Genomic DNA, 27,086 nt, shown 5'->3' with positions numbered 1-27,086 from the left:
GCCAACTAGTAAGAGATACAGGCAGAAAACATCTTTTCAGACACAGCCAGCTACCTGAAACCGTTTGCTGCTGTTCCTTGGGGATTTCCCTAGCCTTGGCAAGGGGTTTACCAAATAATGCTTTTTTTATAAAGAAAGAAAGAAAAAAGATAAGGGAACATTTTTAGACTTCAATCAAAGAAAGCATTGTATGGTAAATTTTTCCATTGTGGGTTCATATTTTCAAATAAATCCGTTGCAGAAAATGGTATTTCATAAAATGTATGAGCAGAGAAAGAACCCTAGTTTACGTCTGGCTTAAATAAAATCTCACAACTAGACGGAACTGCACGGCATCACCTCTTCTTTCAATACTACTAAGTGAGCATCATGTCTATTTTTTGAAAGGGGCAGGTGAGGCCCAGTGAGGCTAAATGACTTATTTAAGGTCACACAGCTGGGGGAAGCACAGAATAGAAACAAAAAGCCAGTTCTCAGGCTTCGAGCCTATTCTATCTTCTGCTGCACCAGGCTGCCCCCTGTGGTTCCTTTTGGATGCCTTGAGCTCCACGGAAGAGGCAGAAGGGACTTCAACTGTACTTTTAGAAGCAGTTAAGAAAGTGAGAAGCTAATGGAACTGGGAGTCAGAAGACCTGAGCCCTTCCACTTATAACTGTGACCTTGGAAAATCATTTAACTTCTCTGAGCCTCAGTTTCCTCATCTGAAATAGCACCTCACACTGTCACTGAGGCAGAAATCAATTGAAGGAACCTATGAGAATGTGAAAGTACTTTAGAAATTATAAACCAAATGTGGTTATTAAAGTGGAGAAATTCTTATCTACTTGGTAAATTAAGGAATTTGTATTTCAGGGAATTCCCTGGCCATCCAGTGGGGGGTTCAATCCCTGGTTGAGGAACTAAGATCCTGCAAGCTGCATGGTGCAGCCAAAAAAAAAAAAAAAAAAGGAATTAGTAATTACAAAACAAGAATACCTGATAAAAATGCTCTGAGTGAATATATGTTAACATCAGGGCTGCTATTAGCGCATATAAAAACCAATGATCCTGTAACAGAAATGTCCTTTGTTTACTTATCACAACAGTTTAGCATAATCACTTTTAATAGTAAGTCTCCAAGGAACCTTCCCTGATATGTGGATGCTGGCTGTAAAAAGAACTTTATGTGGGGATACACGACTCTTTCCTCCTCCACACTTTGCATTATCAATCCTTTTAAATTTGTGAACCCCAAATGGTAAAAATGGCATCTTATTTTATTTGAATTTGCATTTTCCTGATTATTAGTGAGGCTTGGCATCTTTTCATCTTATTGGAAGTGTAAATCGATAAACCTGTATGGAAGGCTGCTCGATAGTATCAAGTAAAAATTTAAGGGCACATGCCTTTCAAACCAGAAATTCCATTTTTCATTAGCTCCTTTAGAGAAATAGTGCTCGCACATAGACACATAGAGACACGCACAAGGTTTTTCACTACAGCATTGTCTGAAATAGCAGATAACTAAAAACAACCCAAATAGCCATCAACCAGGAGTAGTCAGATAAATTGGAATAATCAAACTGTGGGAAACTGTGTAACCAGTGTAAAAAAATGAAGTGGAACTTCAACAGGAGAAAAAAGTGAGTTGCAGAATAATGTGTACAATAAAACATTATTTACTTAGAAAATGAAAATAAAACTATATATTCTATATGCATATATATGCATGTAAATGATAAGCAGATGTCTTGAGAGTTACATGACAAACTGAAAACAGGTTGCCTAGGGGAAGGAGACCAAGTGTGAGCAGGTGGCCAAAGCACACTTGTATTCTTTGTATTGTTTGGAACTTTAAAACAAGAATGTATTTTTGTGTTACTTAATAATTGATAAAAAATAAAATATAGTTAAAAATTATACTGAAGAGTAAACGATAAAATTTAAAAGAGAGGGACTTCCCTGGCAGTCCAGTGGTTAAGACTCCGTGCTCTCAATGCAGGGGGCACAGGTTCGATACCTGGTTGGGGAACTAAGATCCCTGCATGCCATGGCCAAAAAGAAAAAATTAAAAGAGAGAACATTATTATTTCCAATATGAGGAACAACTTTCAGGTTATAGAAATTTCTTGGATTTTCCAGAGTTGCAAGATAAGAATGAGTCCAACTAAAGCTGAATTAATATGATGCCTGTCATTCAAGTGAAGAGTTAAAAATGTAGTCAAAAATCAAAATCATCTAATATATCTGGATGTTTGATATCATGTAGAAATTGATTATTTTTCTTTCACTTTTGTCCAGATATCAAGTAGTCACAGATTGAGATTCACCCTTCATGTCACTGGTTTTAATTTACTTAAACTTGCTATGTCCCTTATCAATATTTTAAACTGAGTAGAGTACATTACAGTGAGATCGACTCTCTTTTTCTGGCATTGACTTTTTTTCTCTGATCACAAAAGTATCATATGCTTATTGTGAAAAGGAAAAAGGAAAAATATTGGAAGTTGTGAAGAAAAAATTAAAATTTCCATTATCAAAAAGAAAATTATTAACCTTGTCAGGAGTTCTGGGCAGGGAGGAGAAAAGGAGAGTAATATATTTTTTTACACATCTTCAAGTATAATTTTAAATTTTATTGTAGCAGTTAATTTATTAAAATCATAGTTAAAATTTAATTTTATATTTTAAAAATAGCATTTATTGGGACTTCCCTGGTGGTCCAGTGGTTAAGACTCTGAACTCCCAATGCAGGGGGCCTGGGTTCGATCCCTGGTCAGGGAACTAGATCCTGCATGCTGCAACTAAGATCCCGCATGCTGCAACTAAGAGGCCACATGCCGCAACTAAAAAGAGCCCGCATGCAGCAATGAAGATCCCAAGTGCCACAACTAAGACCCGGTGCAGCCAAATAAATAAATAAATTTTTTAAAAAATAGCATTTATTTTTTGTATTAAAATTTATATGTTTTGGGCTTCCCTGGTGGCGCAGTGGTTGAGAATCTGCCTGCCAATGCAGGGAACACGGGTTCGAGCCCTGGTCTGGGAAGATCCCACATGCCGCGGAGCAACTGGGCCCGTGAGCCACAATTACTGAGCCTGCGCATCTGGAGCCTGTGCTCTGCAACAAGAGAGCCCGCGATAGTGAGAGGCCCGCACACCGCGATGAAGAGTGGCCCCTGCTTGCCACAACTAGAGAAAGCCCTCGCACAGAAACGAAGACCCAACACAGCCATAAATTTAAAAAAAAAGTTACTTAAAAAAAAAAAATTTATATGTTTTAAATCCCAAAAAAACACTGTTAAGAGTTTTTCCCTTTGCATATAGGTGTTCATGGGACTGAGTTAATACTGTGCATACAGTTCTGTCCCCTTTTTTTAAATAAACATTTTATTGTAAGCATTTCTGCATATCATCACAGATTCTTCAAAAATATTTATAATGGCACCATCTATTCTGAAGTGTGGATATACTGTAATATATCTATCCTCCCATTATAGGAGATTTACCTTGTTTTCAATTTTTTCGCTATTATACTTAACTATGGAAGAACATACTGTCATATGATTCCTTGCTTCCATCTTTGATTACATCCCTAGGATGTATTCTTGGAAATGGAATTATAGGTTTGTGCTGGTTATTTTCCTTTCCTACTCCCACCTCTTCTCTGCCTTTCTTCATTCTACTCTGTGTCTTTATAGACCTCATGTCCAGGATCTCTTGCCCTTCGGCTTCCTTGAGATTCTTTCAGTGGGTGGCACCAGGAGGAGGTCAAGAAGCTAGAAGAGAGAGAAGTCGAGGTTTCTCACTCCTTCCTGCTGTGAGGCAGTGGCTGCATGCCTCTTCCCACCTCCAGCCCTGCCCCTCTTTCTTGGTGGTTCCTCCTCCACCGTTCCTGTTCTTACTGAGTTCCATAAGATTATTTCCTCTCCTTGTCCCTTTATCTCTAGGGATGTTGCTCTTCTTTGGGGACCCCAACATCCCTTGTTTACTCCCTTAATGTGGTCTACCCATCTGTAAATAGTCCTTTTATTAAAGTCTCTTCATTTGAACCATCCTGGATGAAATCCCTTTCCTTCTGGGATTCTGACAGACACACACTTTTAAAATATATTCTTGACTAGATATTGCCAAATTGCATTGCAGAAAGGTTATATCCATTTATACTTCCATTAGTAGCATGCGAAAGCCTGATGAGATGAGCTTTTAAAGTTGCAGGAGATTTTTGAAGGCATTCAGTCTCCTGTTATCTGGTATCTTCCTCGCTGATGTCACTCATAGGCAAAGAGTTCTGCCAAAGGCTATCTAAAGAAAAGTCATGCATGACAAAGGTAAAAATATTGGGATAAGCAGTTGTGTGTCATTTACAACCCTGAAATTCACAATGCAAGGGACCCTGGATTGTATTGTGAAAATGACTCTTTTGACTGACACCTGTAGATAGGGAAGAACACATTCCGCCTGGGCACACAGATACTACGGTGTAGTTTGGGATGTCGGCTCATATGCAGATGACAGCTAAACAGTAGCCCAGGAAACCAGTGGGGATGCAGTGCTGCTGCCTATAGGGTCTTTTTAAAAAATTTATTTTCGTTATCTTGTTCTTGCCTGTAGGGTCTTAGTATTCACTTGGTGGAAGAATTTCTTCTGATCTTCCTAGTCCTGGCTTTCTTAAAAGAGCAGTTTGCAGGTACATGGATTATGAGAAGAAGAAAGAATCCACAAAGAAATCTTCTTCCCTTCTTAAACAGAGGCAACTACACTTATTGGCATTTTACACAATGGTTGCTGGAAAGTAGTTGAGATTTTAGTCAAGTGGTGTTTGTTTGTTTGGCTGCACCAGCTCTTAGTTGTGGCACTTGGGATCTTTGTTGTGGCATGTGGGATCTTTAGTTGCAGCATGTGGGATCTAGTTCCTTGACCAGGGATTGAACCCAGGCCCCCTGTATTGGGAGCATGGAGTCTTAGCCACTGGACAACCAGGGAAGTTCCCCCAAGTGATGTTTATATTACAGCTGACTCAAGACACAGGTGGAAACATTGTGCTTTTCGGGACTTCTAAGAGTTTGCATGCTGCAGCTAAGGAGCCCCCCTGCCACAACTAAGGAGCGAGTGAACTGCAACTAAGGAGCACACCTGCCACAACCAAGACCGAGCGCAACCAGATGAATAAATAAAATAAATATTAAAAAAAAAAGAAACATTGTGCTTTTCTATTTTCTTGCAAAATATTGAGACACCTAGTGGGCACAACATGAAAATGTCTTTATGGAAAATGGTGAGTTCAGTCAATACCCAGGTAAATAATATTCAAGAAGTGCCTCAATACTTAATTCTACAAAAGTATTCTTTTTTTTTTTGGCTGCACTGAGCAACAAGTGGGATCTTAGTTCGCCAACCAGGGATCAAACCCATGCCCCCTGCAGTGGAAGCAAGGATTCTTAACCACTGGACCACTGGGGAAGTTCCTACAAAAGTATTTTTATTAGAGAACCAACCAGAGCCAGGAATCAGACAAACTATTGACTCATATTGGATAATAAAGATACATTATTACCGTATATTTTATAGCACTTTAGTAGTTTGAGTCCTTTAAACATAAAGTTTCTTTCCATAACACTCAGGACAGTAATCTCCCCCACAAGGCTGTGGGCTCCCTGAAGGTAGGGGCCACTCTGGTTTCCTCCCAGCACTAGCTCAGTGTCTAATACATAAAAATCAGATGCTCAGTAAAAGTTTGGTGAACTGAACTCATCTGAACAACCACCCCAAGAGGTGGGATAGTTTCTGATTATTTTGCTAGATGAGGAAAACAAAAGATCAGAGAGTAGAGACAGTTGCCCTCCAGTTAAATAAATAGAAGAGCCAGCTGTGAACCACATCCTGTACTCCTTGACTTTTGCCCTTGCCCAAACTGAGCATGTGGTAAAGACCCCTTGCTTACATAAACTCCCGTTGCCCTTCCCCTCTGACTTGAGTTAGCAGCATCCATCTTTATTCCACTGCTGCGGACACTTTTGGAAGGTCATAGTGTTTAAATCAGGGGTTTAAACAATCCATGACCCAAGTGAGGCCTCAGTGGGAGACCTTCTCAGAGGATTTTCCACGTTAGATTAACTGGTATTGATGCCGAAAACTCAGCCTCTGTGCACCAGTGCCAAATTGAATCTTGGAGACAAAGTTTTGGGTGAAGTAGAGAAGAATAGCTTTATTCCTTTGCCAGACAAAGGGGGACACAGTGGGCTCGTGCCTCAAAAACTGTGTCCCAACCTGCGGGGATTTGGTGAGGAGTTTTATAGCAATGGTTCAAGGGCGGGGTTGTTAAAGATCAGGGTGTGTGCAGGGCCTGCACTCCTTTAATCTGACCTCAGGTGGTCTCCTGATGAGCTTCTCTGGTTCCTTCTCCCCCCACCCTCCCGCACCACACAGCTTGCGAGATCTCAGTTCCCCAACCAGGGATTGAACCTGGACCATGCCAGTGAAAGCTCAGAATCCTAACCACTAGACTACCAGGGAACTCCCCTCTGGTTCACTTAATCTGGCCTCAGGTGGTCTCCTGATGAGCTTCTCTGGTTCTCGAGGTTATCAAACTGTGACCTTCTCTGGAATTAAGAATGCTTCATCAGGACTTTCCTGGCGGTCCAGTGGTTAAGACTCCATGCTTCCACTGTAGTGGGCACAGGTTCAATCCCTGGTTGGGGAACTAAGAGCCTGCATGCTGTGCAGCGCAGCCAAAAAAAAAAAAAAAGCTTCATCAAGTAGTTAACATCTTCCATTTGTTGAGGGTTTTAGTTCTGTAGAAGAGCTCAAAGATATTGTTATGTATATCCCTTGAGGTGGAACCAGGACCCTGCCCCAAGTCTGTACTATTGTTTCTTGACTGCTCCTCCCTTGTCTCTGTATCCCCTTTCTTCCCTGATTAGCAACTGTTTGAATCTGCCCTTTGCAACTTAGGGAAGATCAAGGAGGCTGGAATCTATTCCCTACAAACAAGAAACGGGGGACACAGAAAGGCTTCTGTGCCCAGGAGCCCTACAGGGTCCTGCTTGGTTTCAGTATCAAATTCCTTTTTCATCTTATGGGGTTTATGCATTTCCAACTTAATAGATCACATGTTTAATCAATTACCTGGAGTGTAGCTAGAGTAATTTGCTTATGTTACCAAGACTTAGCCAAGGGACTTGTAAATTCTAAGGTGTCCCTGGGCAGACTTTGGAAAGCAACTTACTGAAAATTCTGATCACATAGCATGTAAAAGGGTAAAAAGTCCTGGAAGGTTATCTGGGCCAATGTTTCTCAAACCTGGGTTCATGGACCCTTGGGAGTTCCACTGATGAGTTCTTGGGGTCTAGAAGTTATCTATGAATATTTAAAATTTTAGATATCCTTCTATCACATTCCAAAGTTAACATAAATGCCTTCTAGATCACCTGGCTAGCCACCTCATAAGTGAGTCTGGAAACAAGGATTTACTGTTCCACACAAAGTACTTATCTTGGCACCCAGTTATCAACTAAAATAATATCACGTAACTTTTAAAAAAATGTAGATATAATTCACATACCATAAAATCCGTCCTTTTAAAGTGTACAATTCAGTGGTTTTTAGTATGTTCACAAGGTTAATGATTCACAACTATTACTACTATATAATTCCAGAACGTTTTCATTACCCCTAAAAAAATCCCTATGCCCATTGGCAGTCATTACCTATTCCTCTTTTAGGGGAGCAGAATTTGCCACCCTGAACTATGTCTCTTTGGCATATTGATTGTTTTAAGCTGGTTATTTTCTGGTAAACAGCAGACAGGGAAGGGCTCTGAAAACCAAGTAGGAGTTGCCTTTTCATAAGAAACATTTACATTTGTAAGGGGAATCTCCCCCTTCTACCTGGAAGAACATGACCAAATCTCTATAAACATCAGTGGGAAGACAACTTAAGTCTGCATCACCATCACCTTTGTTTACTGTGCTTTTCCTGGTAACCTCCCAAAACTGACTCTCCCCACTCAACATCTTTTGTCTTTAGCTGATGATCGTATTTAAGGTGAGGCCATTTTGGTGAATTACTCAGTTTTCCTGGGTCTCTCCCACATATACATGTAATTAAACTTTGTTTGATTTTCTCCTGTTAATCTGTCTCATGTCAATTTAATTCTTAGACCAGCCAGAAGAACCTGGAAGAGTAGAGGAAAATTTCTCCGTCCCTGCTCCCTCTCCTCCCCAACCCCTGACAACCACTAATCTACTTTCTCTCTCTTTGGATTTGCCTATTCTGGACATTTTATATAAATGAAATCATACAATATGTGGCTTTTGAGTCTGGCTTCTTTCATTTAGGATGTTTCCAAGGTTCATCCATGTTGTAACATGTATCAGCACTTTATTTCTTTTTTAACGGCTGAATATTTTCCCATTGTATCCCATTTTGTTACGGAATGCAAGGTCATGTGCCTGACACACAGTGAGGCCAAACAAACCAAAACTTCGGAGTTTAGAGCAGAGAAAGTTTTATTGCAGGGCCAAGCAAGAGAATGCGTGGCTTGTGCTCAAAATACCTGAACTCCCCTATGGGCAAAATTTGGGATGAGGGCTACAGGGTGTGTGGCTTTCTTCCAGTTGATTGGTGGTGAGTTAACAGGGTGGTGTTTCAGGAATCTTGTACTCAACCTTAAGTTACCATCCTCTGCTTGGGTTCCCGCAGAAGAACTCAAAGATTTTGTTAGGTATATTCCTTCAGAAGGAACCAGGACCTTGTCCCTGCACTATTGTTTCTTGACTTCTCCTCCCCTGTTTTTGCATTCCCTCCCTTCCCGGATTAACAACTGTTTGAATCTGCCCTTTGGAACTCATGCAAGGTCTAGGAGGCTGAAAGAAGCCTATTTCCTACAAACAAAAAACAGGGGATATGGAAAGGATTTGTACATGGGAGGGCCCCACAGGGTCCTGCTCGGTTTCAGTTTATTTCCACTTTCTGGCCATTGTGAATAATGCTGCTGCTGAAACCATGTAACTCTGATTGGGACTTGAACCCATGTGCTGGGACTCGAACCCAGCCAAAACCCAGATTGGGACTTGAACCCACAGTCTTTTAACTGAGATCACACACCTGGTCTTAGGGCTTAATGAAGCTCAGGTTCTTGATGTCTCATCGCAGAAAGAATTCAGTGAGAGACAAAGTGATAAGTAAGTAATGGATTTATTTAGAGACGAACACATTCCCCAGACAGAGTTTGGGCCATCTCAGAAGGCGATACAGTACCAGGGTATGAGGTTGTCAGTTTTTACAGGGGTGGGTAATTTCATAGGCTAATGAGGGGGAGGATTATTCTAAGTATTTTGGGAAAGGGGTGGAGATTTCCAGGAATTGGGCCACCGCCCACTTTTTGATCTTTGATGGTTGGCCTCAGAACTGTCCTGGCACTGGTGGGTGTGTCACTTAGCTTATGCTGATGTATTACAATGAGTGTGTAATGAGGCTCAAGGTCCACTGGAAGTCAAATCTTCTGCCATCTTGGATCTAGTTTGTTCTAACCAGTTTTTGTCATGCCCTATGTCTATGTCATTCTTTTAAAGTTTGTGCCCTGCCCCCTTCCCTCCTGTTTCACTATGAGAAACTTTAAATTCTAAGTTATAAAAATTTGGGTCTGTAAGTCTTCAGATATGTTCTTGGGGTCTGTGATTCCTCAAATTTGAGAAATACTGCTGCAGGATGACTCCATTGCTTAATAAATAAAGAAATGGATCAGGTCACACAGAGTTAATGGAAGCTTCTATGATTCATAGCACAAGCTTGCTGTCTTTCTTATCTATGAGAAGTGGACATCTTGATTTAGGGCCTTCCCAAGTTATCTGTTTTGTTCTTCAATGGCAAGAGCCACCACTAGCAGTATGGTTAACCCTTAACCAATAACTCTGGTGTATGTTGATCCAGCCCAGATGCTTGGCAGCTTTTGATTCTCCAAACTCTTGGCCTGAATACTGGTAATATTTCCTCAGGCTAAAAGCCAGCAAAAAGAATCACCTGGCCAAACATCCCCATTCAGCCTGCTTTTTCAGTGTCCTCCCAGGGGAGCTTTTTGGACAAACAAAGCTTGTTGACCCAGTTTGAAGGCCTGGAAAACTATCATGTGAGTCACTGGGACAGCAGAGCTAAGTGCCAGGCCCTTGAGAAACTTTAAGCACAGGCCTCCAGTGTCATTTGTGTCCCAGTAGGGTGGGACCTGGAATCCCAGGGAAGCCTGCCTCTTTTCACTCAGCTGCTACTCCAAGTGGTTTCCAAGCTCTTTGGCTCTGTGTATGGTGCTGCATAGGCCCATTCCTGTTTTCCTCCACAGCGGGCTTTGACTCTAGCTGTTCAGAGAGTGACAGCTCGGTTGTAGGAAACCAAAACAAACCCAGATATTTAGAGGAAGACATGTAGTATTGTTTGGAGCAAGGCCACAGGCTCTCTCTGGGAAGGAAGTGCTGAAGCAGCTATAAAAGTTTCAAATTAAAGACCAAGAATCCAGAGGCAGTATTTTAAAATAATAGTCACACGAGTGAGGCAGGGTCTTGCAAAAGAGTACCTCCAGATTACTTAAGGAGTGTTTTATAATGTTCTGAAGATGCTACTTCCTAAATTACACAAAGAGCTGGAGAAACATAGCCAGAAAAGCAATGAGGGTAAAACTTGTTACATTTAGATGGGGTGGACAATTTATAGCTTAGATGGTATGATGTCAGAAAGAGTGCCAAAAGCTTTACTGGTCCTCAAATAACTCTCCCATGGGTATATAGAACTGCTGGGGAAGGGTGAGTACCAAAGTGGGGGCTTCTGAATATCTAGTACAGCCTGAGGACAAAAGAGTAGGGGTTGATAGGAACAGGTATGGAGAAAGGTCACTCATGGCCTTTATCTGTTCCTTTTTTTTTCTTTTTTTTTTTTAAAGTAACACCTTATTTCAAGACTTATTCTAGAGTCTTAATCATCAGGAGGATATAGTTTTAACACATTAAGCTGATCCAGGATTGTATAATTGTATAAATTCATGTTTGGTGGGTGTTTTAAGAGAGTGAGTGAATATTAAATTCCTCCCACTATAGGAATGGCACATGAAGTCTCTCTCCTTCATGGTTTTGGAGGATCAACTTCTGCGCCTGGAAGAACTAGAAGAAGACCATTTGATTACCAAGTTTTTGGTATCTTCAGCCCCACTACTGTCTTTCCCCTCACTTCACTTCTGACTTGCTCCCTTTATCCTTTCTGCTTCTGTCTACTTCTGACAGATCTGGCAAAAATACAGAAGATTTGCAGAAACAGGCTGTTCACTTCCCACCCTGGTGCTGTCACTGCAGATTGCTTCAGAGCTGCTGTCTCCTGTGCTTGGACAAAGTGTCGGGCATCCTTCTTTGTCATCACAATCCTGGTGTCTGCCCTGTGTGCTGAGTGCCTTTCAGAGCCAGCAGGCCAGCCCCAGGTATACCCTCTGTGTGCTTAGGCAGAAGACTGAAGGGGTCCTAGAGAGACTATTCAGAATTAGACAATAAAGATAAAAGAGGGGCGGAATCAGGTAAAGGTAAGCATTTCATGTGTCTAACTGTATCTTCCTGATGCATGACAGTAATGTGCTAGCAGCACCGTCCATTAGAACTTTCTGTGATAATGGAAACCTTCTACATCTGTGCTGTCCAATATGGCAACGACACATGGCTATCGAGCACTTGATGTGTGGCTAGTGAGGAATTGTAGTTTTTATTGAGTTTAATTTTACTTAATTTAAATAGTCACATATGACTAATGACTATTGACCTAGAGATACTGGTGTTTTAAAAGATAGCAGAGAAAAAGTAGGAGGCCAGACATTGGTGTTTGAGTCCTGGGTTCAAAACCCAGCTCTCCTATGTCTTTGGCTTTGTAACCCAAGGAAAGACACTTAACCTCTCTGTACCTCTTTTATTTTTTATTTTTTTCAATTAAGGTATAGTTGATTTACAATGTTGTGTTAATTTCTGCTGTGTATATATACATCTTTTTTGTATTCTTTTCCACTATGGTTTATCACAAGATATTGAATATAGTTCCCTGTGCTATACAGTACCACCTTGTTATTTATCCTCTCTGTACCTCTTTTTACACAGCTGTGAGGTGGGGCTAATAATGTCCACTTTATGGTGTTGTGATAGGTAAGATGGATGGGGCCTTGGGTGGGAGGAAAGAGTCATTTACCAGTGTACTCAATCAACAAAACTGGCCACAAGTTATCTGGGAGTGGCAGAGGAGGCCCAGGGGATGTGTACCCTTTTCACAAACCAGGGTGTGGATTAACACCTGTGTTGCCAAATTGTTGCAGTTGCATTAAGATCTCACATTCACAGCTCCTTTTACTTTTTCAGTGTTTTCACTGGAGTCTTCCACTTTTATTCTGAGTTCTGTTCCCATCACCTCTCCAGTCAGCCAATAGTGTGATATTTGTGCTGATGTTGACCTATTCACAAAAACAGGTAACAAAATTCTGTTCTCTGGAAGGCAACAACTGTAATCTCTGCCACCTGAGAATCCCATACACGGCTTCCACATGACTGAGAAGAAATGTTTTGTCCTGCTATCTCATCCTTTCTCTGGCTGAGTCTGTAAATACCTGCTACTCAGGCACTCGGAGTACTTCAGCAACTCCAGGTTTTAATCTAACCTTTGCACAAACATTTGCCTATATCTTCATGCCTGTAATTATTTAATTGTTTTCTTTTAATGCCTATAAATAGGAGCTCTGTCATCTAAGAAAAGATCAGGAAGAACAGAACCATAGAACTAAAACTCAGAAAACCATTTCCCATCTTGTGCACAACCACGCCCCCTGTTGACCGAGGCATGCCACTTTAAAACTACAAAAAAATTTCTCTGCAGGTTGATTGAGGGAAAATTGATATACCATAAATTGCACTACTTAAACTGCACACTTCGATCAGTTTTAACATGTGTACATGCCTGTGAAACCACCACAGTCAAGATAATGAACAGTTACATCCTAGCTTTTCCATTTTAGGGTCAAACAGGGTGAGTGCTCCCAGCTCAGAACTAACTGGTAAAAGCAAGACCTTCCTCTTCAAAATAGTGGCGCTGGCCCTGAAGGGCCATCTTCATTTCACTCTCTGTTATCGTTGGAGAGGCAGCTCTCCATTTGACCTCTCTGTGGCTTTTCCTCCTTCCCCACAGTTACAACATTCCTCATGCTGTTTAAGGCCCCTTTCTCTGCTGAATCATCCACTTCTTATCAATAGGCTCCTTTTCAATCTTAAAAACAAACAAAAACAAAACAAAAAATTAAACACCTCTTCCTAACTCCTCCCCATTCCTTCCTTCAGTCACTCATTGCTCTCTCTCCTGCCTTCTTGTTCGTGGCCAGACTTCCAGAAATAGTTGTACAAGTTCACTCTCTCCACTTCCTCACTCCCTCCTCTCTCTCAAAGCCACCCCTCCCCACGACCACACAGACACTGTTCTTGGCCAGGTCACCCACTAACCTCCCTGTTGCTACATCCAGTGAACCCGTCTGAGTCCTTATCGTACTCTGACACCACTGACCACTCTGTCCTTTGTTTGGTTGCTTTTAAAAAGTAACTGATGCTCCTTTTTAAAAAGCAGTCAAACAATGAATAAAAGCATTAGGAGGCTCCTCCTAGGCTTGCCCTGTCTCACTGCTGCAGCCAGAGCTGCAAGAATCCCTGTTCAGCTGCTCAGTGCACAGAGTAGCCTCAGGAAGTCCCAGAAATTAGCCACTGTAGACTTCTAACTTGGGGAAAATCCCTTACTTGCTCTATTATAGACACCAGAGAAGCTAAGAAATGTTTATAAACAAGCACACAAACAAATAAACAAAAAGAGAAGGGAGTGCATTTAGTGACTCTTGAACTTTGGTCTTAAGAGTTGCTTTCAATACTGCCTTAGAGGTGACATGGTGGCTGGGTCTGCATGACTAGCCCCTGTTGGTCTCTCCAGGTAAGAAGCCCTTCTGTGCCTGGCTTTCCTAATAGCCACCTGTTGTGTTCCTCTTTCTAAAGCTTATCATTAGGAAAATGATAGGAATGAAGAATATAGGCATCTGGAATCTTGTGAAGCTGATTTAGCAGCTATTAAGGCCTATAGGTTTGTAGACACATACAAAAAGATGGGGTTTTCATGACCAGTGTTTTTACCCAAGACAAAGTACAAAGCAGGAAATAAAAATCACCCCCTAAATCTCACCACCCAGAGCAATAGCCATAGCAATTTTGGTGAGTATCCTTTACACATCTCTATACTGTATATACACAAAGAAGTGTATATACAGTTTCACATACATGGGATCATAATTTACATGTTATTTTGTTATTGCTATTTTCAGTCAGACTGTGCAATGGGTAGATTTCCAAATCAATAACTATAGACTAACACCGTGATTGTTAACGCTCGCCAACCATTCAGGATATTTATAAACCATGATTTACTCACCCAGTCTCCTATTGTTGGGCAGTTAGGTTGTTTGCATTTTCTGATACCATATATTACACAGTGATAATCATCTTGTGTTCAGCTTTTCGCTTTTGTTCAATTTTCTCCTCAGGCTAATTTCTAGAAGTGGACTAGCTTAATACAATGGCGTGTACATTTTACATTTTGATACAGTTAGGCTAACTTCCTACCAGAAATGTTATACCAATTTATTTTCCCACAGACACTGAATTTAAAACATCTTTGCCCCACTGTCACCAACATTGGGTTTTATCCATTTCTGGTTTTAAATGTGGCTTTTGTAGACTGATTCCGTTTGTTTGATCGATTTGAGTATTTTTCTTTCGATAAGTTAATCTCATTCACGTTTATTATTGTAATTATTATGTATAGTTTTAGTTCTGTAATCTTATTTTGTTTTCTGTTTTTATGCTTCTTTGGCATATCTTTATTTTTCTACTTTTCAGTAGATTATTGTCTTTCTGGTAATTTTTTTCTTTTTAATTTATTTTATTTATTTATTTATTTTTGGCTACGTTGGGTCTTCGTTGCTGCGCACTGGCTTTCTCTAGTTGTGGCGAGTGGGGGTTACTCTTTGTTGCGGTGCTTGGGCTTCTCATTGCGGTGGCTTCTCTTGTTGCAGACCACTGGCTCTAGGAGCGCGGGCTTCAGTAGTTGTGGCACGTGGGCTTAGTTGCTCCGCGGCATGTGGGATCTTCCCAGACCAGGCCTTGAACCCATGTCCCCTGCACTGGCAGGTGGATTGTTAACCACTGTGCCACCAGGGAAGCCCTTTCTGGTAATTTTGCGGGTAATTTTGCTTGCTTTTAATTCTGTAAATGGACATTTGTGCCTTTCATTATACACCTAGATGCACATTTCTCAAACAGTACGGTATTTACTGCTCTCTAAAAATAGCTAACATTTATTGTGTGTTTACTGTGCCCACATACCAACCCTGTGAGGTAGGTGATGGTGTGTGTTCTTTCCTTCCTCCAACTTGCCTATATCTCCAGGCCTGGGTCATCTAATCTGCGGGGTTTGTATACTCTTAAAATTCCCTTGGAAAGAGAAATCGCACGCTGGTTGCATCTGAGCTCAAATAGCTCCTCCTGCCCAATTGGGCAGCGATGATTATTTCTGTTTAGAACCATTAAATGTCCCTCCCTCCTCCCACCCTGACAGTCGACAGTATCCCAAAAGCATTATTTTTTAACCAATCCAAGCTGTGCTGGTATAGACTGCACTTTCACGTGAGTAATCTCATTGGGTCCTCACAGCAAGCCTGTAGAAAAGCCTCTAATCTCCCACATTAGTGACAAGAAAACTGAGGTTTAAAGAAAGCATGTGTGATTTGTCTTTGTGATTCGTACTCTGTGGATGCACTCAGCTAATGTCCCTTGATAGCCACATTAAAAAAAAAAGAATAAAACAATCAAAACCAAGACAATCCAGAACACCAAATTAAAATTATTTAGGTCCTTGCCAAAGAATATAATTTTAATTGGATGCTATTTAGCTCTTATCTCTCTGTTGAAAGAAGTTATATTTGTGAAAAATTGCTTGAAGTGTGTAAAAAGTCCATCCGTCTCTCTAAATTAGCATTTTCTAAAAGGGGTTGATTGGATGTTGTGCAGGATGTTACTTAGGTGTTACACAAAAAAATGAATATGGTCAACTAATGATGGAAAACATTGAGTTACAGTTGTTCATGGAAACTGCTTGGAGAGTTGCTTTTAATAGGCTAGTGTGAACAATGAATCTACAAGATGAAGATATCATATGCAAACTGATTTGACCTCTATTAATGTCTAATAGGATACTAGTGTTCTGTGGAATACAATTTGAGAAACACTGCTGGGTGGGCAATGGTTTCCCATCAAATCACCCACTAATTATTAATGGAAGTAGGTAAGACCAGGTCTGCTAAGCATAAAGCAATTTTTGGAGAGAAATTTAAAACATTTCATTTATTTGCTTTCAGAATTAAGAACAAAGATCATAAAACTCGATTTGAGTGAGAAGGTGAACCAGTATTTCTTGGATATTTACTCTATGTTGGCTCTTTCACATACTTTATCTCCAGTAATCCTGACAACAACTCTGGGGTAGACATCATTTCCCCACTTCACAGTTAAGGAAAGTAAAGTTTAGAGGGGATAATAATTTGCTTAAGATCCACAGTCCTTGGAAATGAGGAACTAGGATTTGAATCCCTGTCTATCTGATCTGAAGCCTGTGCTCTATCCTCTATATTACTTCTCAAATTATTTTAAAATGTTTTTCAATATTAGAAAGCTAAGGGAAAGAAACAGAGGGAAAATAAGATAAGGAAAGAAAATGAGAGAAGAAAGAGACAGAAATAGAGCAAAAAAGGGAAAGGCAGACAGAAGAACCAAGAGAGAAAGCCTGGGTTGGTTTGTTTTAAGATAGCGACACGGAGCTGTACAAAGAAAGAAGGGCATAGAGATAGATATGTATTTTTTAAAAAGTCAAACACAATTCCTAGAGTTTTGCACACAGAGACAGATACACAGAAGCTGACTGATGTTTGCACAAACATATCCCTCTTTTTAAAATGCAGACCTTTTTTTTTTTTTTAAACATCTTTATTAGAGTATAATCGCTTTACAGTGGTGTGTCAGTTTCTGCTTTATAACAAAGTGAATCAGTTATACATATACATATGTCCCCATATCTCTTCCCTCTTGCATCTCCCTCCCTCCCACCCTCCCTATCCTGCCCCTCTAGGTGGTCACAAAGCACCGAGCTGATCTCCCTGTGCTATGTGGCTGCTTCCCACTAGCTATCTATTTTACGTTTGGTAGTGTATATATGTCCATGCCACTCTCTCACTTTGTCCCAGCTTACCCTTCCCCCTCCCCGTATCCTCAAGTCCATTCTCTAGTAGGTCTGCATCTTTATTCCCGTCTTGCCCCGAGGTTCTTCTGACCATTTTCTTTCTTTTTTTTCTTTTTTTTTTAGATTCCATATATATGTGTTAGATATGGTATTTGTTTTTCTCTTTCTGACTTACTTCACTCTGTATGACAGACTCTAGGTCCATCCACCTCACTACAAATAACTCAGTTTCATTCCTTTTTATGGCTGAGTAATATTCCATTGTATATATGTGCCACATCTTCTTTATCCATTCTTCTGTTGATGGACACTTAGGTTGCTTCCATGTCCTGGCTATTGTAAATAGAGCTGCAATGAACAAAAAATGCAGACCTTTGAGTTAGTAATCCCAAAGGTAAACATAGCTAAAATCATCAGTTAAAATATTTTTATTTCTATGTCAAGTTGGGAAGTACAGATGGTTTTGAAATCATATCTTCATGAATTTTGGTTAGAAAAATCTCTACTGTCCTTGGAAAATAGAGAATGCCACATTTCATAGGAGAAAATGGTCCCAGAAAATCATTCCTATCTTGAGAGCCCTTAGAATATCGCTAATAAAAACTTTCAAAACTAGATGCTATTATTAAGATTTTTAGTCAGGATATCTGGTCTGATATTTGTGCTGTGTGTTAGATGGAATTAAGATAAGAGCCAAATCTGGCATGAGAGTGGAAAGGAATTCTTCTTCCCTTTCCTAAAATGTTGGGATTGTAGCTAGATAATGTGCTTTATGCAATACCTAGCATGATGTTTAAAATTTAGGCTTTTGAAATGAGACTGTTGATTTCTTTTGTTCCTTTATAACTAAAGATCTTTGGAGATAGGGATGGAGATAGGAAATACCTAGTGGTTTGACTAAAGACATGCTAAAAACCAATTTGGTAGGAAATAATTTTGTTAAAATGAGGAATTAATGAAAATTATATCTTCTTATTTGTTTATGTCTTTGTAACTTTTTGCACCATGGGGTGATTTTTATAACTGTGTGCATCTGTCAGAATATTTGCTTCTTTTCATTTTAATTCATCCTATGTGATCAGCTAGTTATTTTTATTTTCTTTAAGCTCTTTGCAGGTTTACCAATATGTTTACCAGTTTCTTTGCTCACAATTGCTTCTGGCACCCATTTCTTCCCTCATAGTTCAGTTTCTTTCTTCCTGAGTGTATCCTTTAATAGCTTTCTCGGCAAGAACCTATAAAAAAGTAAACTCCCAGTATTTGTATGTCTGGAAATGTCTTGAGTGAGGATATAGAAGTCTGATATTGTCCCTCAGCACTTTGGAAATGATATTCCAATATTTGGACACCTATTTTTGCTCATGAGAAGTCTGCTGTAAGTCTAATAGTCATGACTTTGAAGATAAGCTTTATCATCTCTGTGGTAGTTTTAAGATTTTTCTCTTTGACTTTGATGTTCCATAGTTTCACTGCAATGTGTCTAGGTAAGGGTGTGTTATTTTTCCTGCTTGGCTAGTGGGCTTCTTCAATTAAAAAAAAATCCTTAGGGAGACTTTCAAGATGGTGGAAGAGTAAGACATGGTGATCTCCTTCCTCCCCACAAATACATAAGAAATACATCTACATGTGGAACAACTCCTACAGAACACCTACTGAACGCTGGCAGAAGACCTCAGACTTCCCAAAATGCAAGAAATTCCTCATGTACCTGGGTAGGGCAAAAGAAAAAAGGAAAAACGGAGACAAAAGAATAGGGACGGGACCTGCACCTCTGGGAGGGAGCTGTGAAGGAGGAAAAGTTTCCACACACTAGGAAGCCCCTTCACTGGCAGAGACGGGGGGCGTGGCAGTGGGGGAGCTTTGGAGCCAAGGAGGAGAGCGCAGCAACAGGGGTGTGGAGGGCAAAGCAGAGAGATTCCCACACAGAGGATCGGTGCCGACCAGCACGCACCAGCCCGAGAGGCTTGTCTGCTCACCTGCCGGGGCGGGTGAGGATGGGAGCTGAGGCTCGAGCTTCGGAGATCAGATCCCAGGGAGAGGACTGGGGTTGGCTGCGTGAACACAGCCTGAAGGGGCTAGTGTGCCACAGCTAGCTGGGAGGCAGTCCGGGAAAAAGTCTGGAGCTGCGGAAGAAGCAAGAGACTATTGTTTCGGGGTGCGCAAGGAGAGGGGATTTAGAACACTGCCTAAACGAGCTCCAGAGACGGGTGCGAGCCGTGGCTACCAGCGCGGACACCAGAGATGGGCATGAAATGCTAAGGCTGCTGCTGCCGCCACCAAGAAACCAGTGTGCAAGCACAGGTCACTATCCACACCCCCCCTCCTGGGAGCCTGTGCAGCCCGCCACTGCCAGGGTCCCGTGATCCAGGGACAACTTCCCCGGGAGAACACACAGCGTGCCTCAGGCTGTTGCAACGTCATGTTGGCCTCTGCCGCCGCAGGCTCGCCCCGCACAACGTACCCCTCCCTCCCCCCGGCCTGAGTGAGCCAGAGCCCCCTAATCAGCTGCTCTTTTAACCCCGTCCTGTCTGGGCGGGGAACGGACGCCCTCAGGTGACCTACATGCAGAGGCGGGGCCAAATCCAAAGCTGAACCCCAGGAGCTGTGCGAACAAAGAAGAGAAAGGGAAATTTCTCCATGCAGCCTCAGGAGCAGCGGATTAAATCTCCACAATCAACTTGATGTACCCTGCATCTGTGGAATACCTGAATAGACAACGAATCATCCCAAATTGAGGAGGTGGACTTTAGGAGCAACAATATATATATATTTTTTCCTTTTTCTCTTTTTGTGAGTGTGTATGTGTATGCTTCTGTGTGTGATTTTGTCTGTATAGCTTTGCTTTCTTTGCTTTTACCATTTGCCCTAGGGTTCTATCTGTCCATTTTTTTTTTTTTTTTTTTTAGTATAGTTTTTAGTGCTTGTTATCATTGGTGGATTTGTTTTTTGGTTTGGTTGCTCTCTTCTTTCTATCTTTCTTTTTTTCTTTTTTAATTACTTAAATTAAAGAATTTTTTAATAATTAATTTTTATTTTAAAAACTTTATTTTATTTTATTTCTCTTTCTTCCTTTTTTTCTCCCTTTTCTTCTGAGCCATGTGGTTGACAGGGTCTTGGTGCTCCGGCCGGGTGTCAGGCCTGTGCCTTTGAGGTGGGAGAGCCAAGTTCAGGACATTGGTCCACCAGCGACCTCCTGGCTCCACGTAATATCAAACGGTGAAAGCTCTCCCAGAGATCTCCATCTCAACACTAAGACCCAGCTCCACTCAATGACCAGCAAGCTACAGTGCTGGACACCCTAGGCCAAACAACTAGCAAGACAGGAACACAACCCCACCCATTAGCAGAGAGGCTGCCTAAAATCATAATAAGGTCACAGACACCCCAAAACACACCACCAGATGCGGTCCTGCCCACCAGAAAGACATGATCCAGCCTCATCCACCAGAACACAGGCACTAGTCCCCTACACCAGGAACACTACACAACCCCTGAATAAACCTTAGCCACTGGGGGCAGACACCAAAAACAACGGGAGCTATGAACCTGCAGCCGGCGAAAAGGAAACCCCAAACAGTAAGTTAAGCAAACTGAGAAGACAGAGAAACACACAGCAGATGAAGGAAAAAGGTAAAAACCCACCAGACCAAACAAATGAAGAGGAAATAGGCAGTCTACCTGAAAAAGAATTCAGAGTAATGATAGTAAAGATGATCCAAAATCTTGGAAATAGAATGGAGAAAACACAAGAAACGTTTAACAAGGACCTAGAAGAACTAAAGAGCAAATAAACAATGATGAACAACACAATAAATGAAATTAAAAATTCTCTAGAAGGGATCAATAGCAGAACAACTGAGGCAGAAGAATGGATAAGTGACCTGGAAGATAGAATAGTGGAAATAACTACTGCAGAGCAGAATAAAGAAAAAAGAATGAAAAGAATTGAGGACAGTCTCAGAGACCTCTGCAACAACATTAAACGCACCAACATTCAAATTATAGGGGTCCCAGAAGAAGAAGAGAAAAAGAAAGGGACTGAGAAAATGTTTGAAGAGATTATAGTTGAAAACTTCCCTAATATGGGAAAGGAAATAATCAAGTCCAGGAAGTGCAGAGAGTCCCATGCAGGATAAATCCAAGGAGAAACACGCCAAGACACATATTAATCAAACTATCAAAAATTAGATACAGGGGCTTCCCTGGTGGCGCAGTGGTTGAGAATCTGCCTGCTAATGCAGGGGACACAGGTTTGAGCCCTGGTCTGGGAAGATCCCACATGCCGCGGAGCAACTAGGCCTGTGAGCCACAACTACTGAGCCTGCGCATCTGGAGCCTGTGCTCTGCAACAAGAGAGGCCACGATAGTGAGAGGCCTGCACACCGCGATGAAGAGTGGCCCCTGCTTGCCGTAACTAGAGAAAGCCCTCGCACAGAAACGAAGACCCAACATAGCCAAAAATAAATAAATAAATTAATTAATTAAAAAAAAATTAGATACAAAGAAAAAATATTAAAAGCAGCAAGGGAAAAACAACAAATAACATACAAGGGAATCCCCATAAGGTTAACAGCTGATCTTTCAGCAGAAACTCTGCAAGCCAGAAGGGAGTGGCAGGACATATTTAAAGTGATGAAATGGAAAAACGTACAACCAAGGTTACTCTACCCAGCAAGGATCTCATTCAGATTCGACGGAGAATTTAAAACCTTTACAGACAAGCAAAAGCTAAGAGAATTCAGCACCACCAAACCATCTTTAAAACAAATGCTAAAGGAACTTCTCTAGGCAGGAAACACAAGAGAAGGAAAAGACCTACAATAGCAAACCCAAAACAACTAAGAAAATGGTAATAGGAACATACATATCGATAATTACTTTAAATGTAAATGGATTAAATGCTCCAACCAAAAGACATAGACTGGCTGAATGGATACAAAAACAAGACCCATATATATGCTGTCTACAAGAGACCCACTTCAGACCTAGGGACACATACAGACTGAAAGTGAGGGGATGGAAAAAGATATTCCATGCAAATGGAAATCAAAAGAAAGCTGGAGTAGCAATTCTCATATCAGACAAAATAGACTTTAAAACAAAGACTATTACAAGAGACAAAGAAGGACACTACATAATGATCAAGGGATCAATCCGAGAAGAAGATATAACAATTGTAAATATTTATGCACCCAACATAGGAGCACCTCAATACATAAGGCAAATGCTAACAGCCATAAAAGGGGAAATCGACAGTAACACAATCACAGTAGGAAACTTTAACACCCTACTTTTACCAATGGACAGATCATCCAAAATGAAAATAAATAAGAAAACACAAGCTTTAAATGATACATTAAACAAGATGGACTTAATTGATATTTATAGGACATTCCATCCAAAAACAACAGAATACACTTTCTTCTCAAGTGCTCATGGAACATTCTCCAGGATAGATCATATCTTGGGTCAAAAATCAAGCCTTGGTAAATTTAAGAAAATTGAAATTGTATCAAGTATCTTTTCTGACCACAACGCTATGAGACTGGATATCAATTACAGGAAAAAATCTGTAAAAAATACAAACACATGGAGGCTAAACAATATACTACTTAATAACCAAGAGATCACTGAAGAAATCAAAGAGGAAATTAAAAAATACCTAGAAACAAATGACAGTGAAAACACGATGACCCAATACCTATGGGATGCAGCAAAAGCAGTTCTAAGAGGGAAGTTTATAGCAATACAATCCTACCTCAAGAAACAAGAAACATCTCAAATAAACAACCTAACCTTACACCTGAAGCAATTAGAGAAAGAAGAACAAAAGAACCCCAAAGTTAGCAGAAGGAAAGAAATCATAAAGATCAGATCAGAAATAAATGAAAAAGAAATGAAGGAAACAGTAGCAAAGATCAATAAAACTAAAAGCTGATTCTTTGAGAAGATAAACAAAATTGATAAACCATTAGCCAGACTCATCAAGAAAAAAAGGGAGAAGACTCAGATCAACAGAATTAGCAATGAAAAAGGAGAAGTAACAACTGACACTGCAGAAATACAAAGGATCATGAGAGATTACTACAAGCAACTATATGCCAATAAAATGGACAACCATGATGAAATGGACAAATTCTTAGAAAAGCACAACCTTCCAAGACTGAACCAGGAAGAAATAGAAAATATAAACAGACCAATCAGAAGCACTGAAATTGAGACTGTGATTAAAAATCTTCCAACAAACAAAAGCCCAGGACCAGATGGCTTCACAGGTGAATTCTATCAAACATTTAGAGAAGAGCTAACACCTATCCTTCTCAAACTCTTCCAAAATATAGCAGAGGGAGGAACACTCCCAAACTCTACTAAGCCACCATCACCCTGATACCAAAACCAGACAAAGATGTCACAAAGAAAGAAAACTACAGGCCAATATCACTGATGAACATAGATGCAAAAATCCTCAACAAAATGCTAGCAAACAGAATCCAACAGCACATTAAAAAGATCATACACCATGATCAAGTGGGGTTTATCCCAGGAATGCAAGGATTCTTCAATATATGCAAATCAATCAATGTGATACACCATATTAACAAATTGAAGGATAAAAACCATATGGTCATCTCAATAGATGCAGAAAAAGCTTTTGACAAAATTCAACACCCATTTATGATAAAAACCCTCCAGAAAGTAGGCATAGAGGGAACTTACCTCAACATAATAAAGGCCATATATGACAAACCCACACCCAACCTCGTTCTCAATGGGGAAAAAGTGAAACCATTTTCACTAAGATCAGGAACAAGACAAGGTTGCCCACTCTCTCCACTATTATTCAACATAGTTTTGGAAGTTTTAGCCGCAGCAATCAGAGAAGAAAAAGAAATAAAGGAATCCATATTGGAAAAGAAGAAGTAAAGCTGTCACTGTTTGCAGATGACATGATACTATACATAGAGAATCCTAAAGACTCTACCAGAAAACTACTAGCGTTAATCAATGAATTTGGTAAAGTAGCAGGATACAAAATTAATGCACAGAAATCTCTTGTATTCCTATACACTAATCATGAAAAATCTGAAAGAGAAATCAAGGAAACACTCCCATTTACCATTGCAAAAAAAAGAATAAAATACCTAGGAATAAACCTACCTAAGGAGACAAAAGACCTGTACGCAGAAAAGTATAAGACACTGATGAAAGAAATTAAAGATGATACAAACAGATGGAGAGATATACCATGTTCTTGGATTGGAAGAATCAACATTGTGAAAATAACTATACTATGCAAAGCAACCTACAGATTCAATGCAATCCCTATCAAACTACCAATAGCATTTTTCACAGAACTAGAACAAAAAATTTCACAATTTGTATGGAAACAGAAAAGATCCCAAATAACCAAAGCAATCTTGAGAAAGAAAAATGAAGCTGGAGGAATCAGGCTCCCTGACTTCCGACTATACTACAAAGCTACAGTAATCAAGATGGTATGGTACTGGGACAAAAATAGAAATATAATTCAATGGAACAGGATAGAAATCCCAGAGATAAACCCACGCAGTATGGTCATCTTATTTTTGATGAAGGAGACAAGAATATACAATGGAGAAAAGACCGCCTCTTCAATAAGTGGTTCTGGGAAAACTGGACAGCTACATGTAAACAGATGAAATTAGAACACTCCCTAACACCATACACAGAAATAAACTCAAAATGGGTTAAAGATCTAAATGTAAGGCCAGACACTATCAAACTCTTAGAGGAAAACATAGGCAGAACACTCTATGACATAAATCACAGCAAGATCCTTTTTGACCCACCTCCTAGAGAAATGGAAATAAAAACAAAAATAAACGAATGGGACCTAATGAAACTTAAATCTTTTGCACAGCAAAGGAAATCATAAACAAAATGAAAAAACAACACTCAGAATGGGAGAAAATATTTGCAAATGCAGCAACTGACAAAGGATTAATCTCCAAAATTTACAAGCAGCTCATGCAGCTCAATATCAAAAAAACAAACAACCCAATCCAAAAACGGCAGAAGGCCTAAATAGACATTTCTCCGAAGAAGATATACAGACTGCCAGCAAACACATGAAAAAATGCTCAACATCACTAATCATTAGAGGAATGCAAATCAAAACTACAATGAGGTATCACCTCACACCTGTCAGAATGGCCATCATCAAAAAATCTACAAACAATAAATGTTGGAGAGGGTGTGGAGAAAAGGGAACCCTCTTGCACTGTTGGTGGGAATGTAAATTGATACAGCCACTATGGAGAACAGTATGGAGGTTCCTTAAAAAACTAAAAATAGAACTACCATACGACCCAGCAATCCCACTGCTGGACATGTACCCTGAGAAAACCATAATGCAAAAAGAGTCATGTACCATAATGTTCATTGCAGCTCTATGTGCAATAGCCAGGGTATGGAAGCAATCTAAGTGTCCACTGACAGATGAATGGATAAAGAAGATGTGGCACATATCTACAATGGAATATTACTCAGCCATAAAAAGAAATAAATTCAGTTATTTGTGGTGAGGTGGATGGACCTAGAGAGTGTCATACTGAGTGTAGTAAGTCAGAAAGAGAAAAACAAATACTGTATGCTAACACATATATATGGAATCTAAAAAAAATGGTTCTGAAGAACCTAGGGGCAGGACAGGAATAAAGACACAGACGTAGAGAATGGACTTGAGGACACGGGGAGGGGGAAGGGTAAGCTGGGACAAAGTGAGAGAGTGGCATGGACTTATATATACTACCAATTGTAAAATAGATAGCTAGTGGGAAGCAGCCGCACAGTACAGGGTGATCAGCTCGGTCCTTTGTGACCACCTAGGGGGGTGGGATAGGGAGGGTGGGAGGGAGACGCAAGAGGGAGGAGATATGGGGATATATGTATATGTATACCTGATTCACTTTGTTATAAAGCAGAAACTAACGCCACTGTAAAGCAATTATACTCCAATAAAGATGTTAAAAAAAAAAAAATCCTGAAAACTTCACCCGCCTTTCTCCAAATACTATCCCCCCTCCAATTTTATTTATTTGTAACTCCGATTGAATTTATGTGAGATCTTCTCATTTTATCCTCCATGTCTCTGATTTACTTTTAAGTTTTTTAAAAAAAAATCTCTTTGTGCTACATTTTGTATGATTTCTTTTTTTTTTCTCATTACTTTTTTTTTTTAAACATCTTTATTGACGTATAATTGCTTTACAATGGTGCGTTAGTTTCTGCTTTACAACAAAGTGAATCAGTTATACATATACATATGTTCCCATATCTCTTCCCTCTTGCATCTCCCTCCCTCCCACCCTCCCTATCCCACCCCTCTAGGTGGTCACAAAGCACTGAGCTTATCTCGCTGTGCTATGCGGCTCCTTCCCACTAGCTATCTATTTTACATTTGGTAGTGTATATATGTCCATGACACTCTCTCACCCTGTCACATCTTACCCCTCCCCCTCCCCGTATCCTCAAGTCCATTCTCTAGTAGGTCTGTGTCTTTATTCCCGTCTTGCCACTAGGTTCTTCATGACCTTTTTTTTTTTTCCCTTAGATTCCATATATATGTGTTAGCATACTGTATTTGTTTTTCTCTTTCTGACTTACTTCACTCTGTATGACAGACTCTAGGTCCATCCACCTTACTACAAATAACTCAATTTCGTTTCTTTTTATGGCTGAGTAATGTTCCATTGTAGATATGTGCCACATCTTCTTTATCCATTCATCTGTCAGTG

The 27,086-nt window shown here is 40.3% G+C and overlaps 1 long non-coding RNA gene across 2 annotated transcripts in view; it reads left to right on the top strand.

Annotated features, from left to right (window-relative positions):
• The window catches only part of LOC133084099 (uncharacterized), a 58,789-nt gene that overhangs the window by 21,103 nt on the left and 10,600 nt on the right, over nucleotides 1–27,086 (top strand). The window contains exon 3 of one of the 2 annotated variants that reach the window (XR_009699380.1): nucleotides 11,247–11,364. The exons of the other annotated variant lie outside the window; for it this stretch is intronic. This is a non-coding gene — a long non-coding RNA (uncharacterized LOC133084099). Of the gene's footprint in view, nucleotides 1–11,246; nucleotides 11,365–27,086 lie in introns of those variants that run through there. 2 annotated transcript variants of the gene reach the window in all.

This window comes from Eubalaena glacialis, chromosome 2 (genome assembly GCF_028564815.1).
Source record: "Eubalaena glacialis isolate mEubGla1 chromosome 2, mEubGla1.1.hap2.+ XY, whole genome shotgun sequence".
NCBI classification, from domain to species: domain Eukaryota; kingdom Metazoa; phylum Chordata; class Mammalia; order Artiodactyla; family Balaenidae; genus Eubalaena; species Eubalaena glacialis.
Note: the sequence above shows the minus strand (reverse complement) of the source record. Positions and strands in the feature narration are given on the sequence as shown.